At 51.8% G+C, this 2,531-nt stretch overlaps 1 long non-coding RNA gene across 1 annotated transcript; it reads left to right on the forward strand.

The window, feature by feature from the left end:
- Positions 1 to 1,655: 1,655 nt before the first annotated feature.
- On the forward strand, positions 1,656 to 2,164 carry LOC113875628. The gene is made up of 3 exons (XR_003506318.1): positions 1,656 to 1,796; positions 1,893 to 1,952; positions 2,075 to 2,164. It is a non-coding gene; the product is annotated as an uncharacterized LOC113875628 (long non-coding RNA).
- Positions 2,165 to 2,531: the final 367 nt, after the last annotated feature.

Below are 2,531 nucleotides of genomic sequence, written 5' to 3' on the forward strand. Positions count from 1 at the left end.
CTTATAATTTTAAATCCAGAAAGGTACTCATCTGGGCCTTCCCTGGCAGTCCACTGGTTAAGAAGCCACACTTTCACTGCAGGGGTCATGGGTTCGATCCCTGGTTGGGAAAAGAAAGATCCTGTATGCAGAGCATTGTGGCCAAAAACTAGAAAAAAAAAAAAAAGCAAATATAAAAAACTATTCAGCCAGGTAGATGACTTTTTTTTTTTTTTTTTGCTTTTACTTTTTTTTTTTTTACAAACTAGAAAATTTGCCTAAGGCCACCCCACTCCCAAGTGCCAGAGCTGGAATTCAAACCCATCCCATTGGCCCCCAGAGCAGGAGTTCCTCCCTAGCCCCGCCCTCCCCCTTCCTCCTGTCTCCAGCCTCCGGGCTGCTCTCTGCTCACAGCTGAAACAGGAAAACAGAGAACTATCACCTCTATCAGCCACAGCTGGGAATGTGCATGTCCTCAGTCTCAAACTGTAGCCACTCTGTTTAGAGATGGAATCGTGGATAACGAGGGCTGACTGCACTGGTATCTCTGTCCTCCGTATCTCTCCTAACCTCAAAATTAGTCCTGAAAGATGGACCCAAAGAGATTCAGATGTCTACAGACACCACCTGCTGAGAAGGAGGGCTGGTGGAGTGAACAACAGGGACCACTGGAGGGCTGTGGGAGTCCCAGGCGCATCACAGAGCCCTTGGCCCAGAGATGGGGAAGTTGTTACCTGCGCCGATTTCTACCTTCATAACTGGTGCTCCATGAGATGAAAAGATGGTTGCTCCTTGGAAGGAAAGCTATGACCAGCCTATACAGCATATTAAAAAGAAGAGACATCACCTAGACAACAATGTTCTGTATAGTCAAAGCTGTGGTTTTTCCAGTAGTCATGTATGGATGGGAGAGTTGGACCATAAAGTAGGCTGAGCACTGAAAAAGTGATGCTTTTAAACTGTGGTGTTGGAGAAGATTCTTGAGAGTCCCTTGGACAGCAAGAAGATCAAACCAGTCCATCCTAAAGGAAATCAACCCTGAATTGGAAGGACTGATGCTGAAGCTGAAGCTCCAGTATGCTGGCTACCTGATGCAAAGAACTGACTCATTGGAAAAGACCCTGAGGCTGGGAAAGATTGAGGGCAGGAGAGGAAGGGGGTGACAGAGGATGAGATGGTTGGATGGCATCACCGACTCAATGAGCATGAGTTTGAGCAAGCTCCAGGAGATGGTGAAGGACAGGGAGGCCTGGTGTGCTGCAGTCCATGGGGTCACAAAGAGTCGGACACGACCGAGAGACTGAACAACTGCTGCTCCCGCCCCCAAAACTGGTGATGGGGCTCTGGAAGGCTCAGCTCCCCCACTGCTGTGTCTCTCAAGCTTTCGTCTGGTGGACACCATCGGAGGAAATTTTGCCTGGGCCACCTCACCTGCTCTGGCCTGCAGCCTCCTCCTGCTCCTGCTCCTGCTCCGGGATGTTTCTGCCACTTAGAGCTGATCCTGTTCCTCCCCTGCTTGTGGCCCTCCCGTGGCTCCCCAGCGCCCTCTGGGGTCGTAGGTCTGGCTTCTCTCATCTCAAATATTCCCGTCTCAGAGTTCAGATGCTCCCTGTATCCAAGTGCCCATCTACCCCAAAGCCTCCGGGGCGAGGTCCCTTCTACCCAGAATGCCCTTCTCCGGTCACCATGGCCACCATTCTGGTCTCCCCTCAGGGTTCCGCCCGCTGGTCTTCTCTGTCTGGCTCAGAGGATCAGGAAAGGGAGAGGGAGGCCAAGAAACCCAGAGTCTGGAAATCATGGCCATGAACTTTCAGGAAGTGAGAAGGGGCCCAGTGGGCGGGAGGGCGGTGCCCCAGGGCAGGGGTGGGGGTGAAGGGAAGGGATAGGTCCTGACCTCTGACTCCTCCACCCAGAATGTGACCCTGGCCATGGCCGTATTCACCATCCTTGCTTCCATCTACTTCTTCAACAAGGTGAGTGGGAAGGGGGTGGAGGTGGCAGGCTAGATCTCGGTCGCTTCAGCCTCTGTGTTATCATCTTGGTCTCTCTTCCCTTCCTGTTTCTGTGGATCTCTCTGTCTCTTTTCCTCTTGTAGGCTCAGCAATGAGAAGATAGAGCACCACCTAACCCAAGAGTCCTGCCTCTGTCCCGACCATGACTCTGCCTCTGAGACCAAATAAATGTGACTGAGTCAGCACACCCTGTTCCACCTCATCAGGCCAGCAGGCACACCGCCTCCAGCCAGCTCTGTCTGAGGTCCAGGCTTCTGGGTCAGAGAGAGGAAGCCTGGATTCCTGGGTCTGGGGAAGTTGGGGACTAGCAAGATAGACTCTCAGATTTGAGGCTAGGGTCCAGTCATGGAGCTGAGTTTTGAAGGATGAGTAGGAGTCTGTCAGAGTTTAGAAGGGGAAAAGACATTCCAACTTGTGTGCAAGAGCACAGAGAGGAGAAATAACAGGGCTGATTCCCCACCTGGTACCAACACAGACTGCTGTGTACTTCAGATTTATTTCTTCTCTCTGAGCCTTGGTTTTCTCCTTGGACTCCAAAAG

This window comes from Bos indicus x Bos taurus, chromosome 18 (genome assembly GCF_003369695.1).
Source record: "Bos indicus x Bos taurus breed Angus x Brahman F1 hybrid chromosome 18, Bos_hybrid_MaternalHap_v2.0, whole genome shotgun sequence".
Taxonomy (NCBI): Eukaryota; Metazoa; Chordata; class Mammalia; order Artiodactyla; family Bovidae; genus Bos; species Bos indicus x Bos taurus.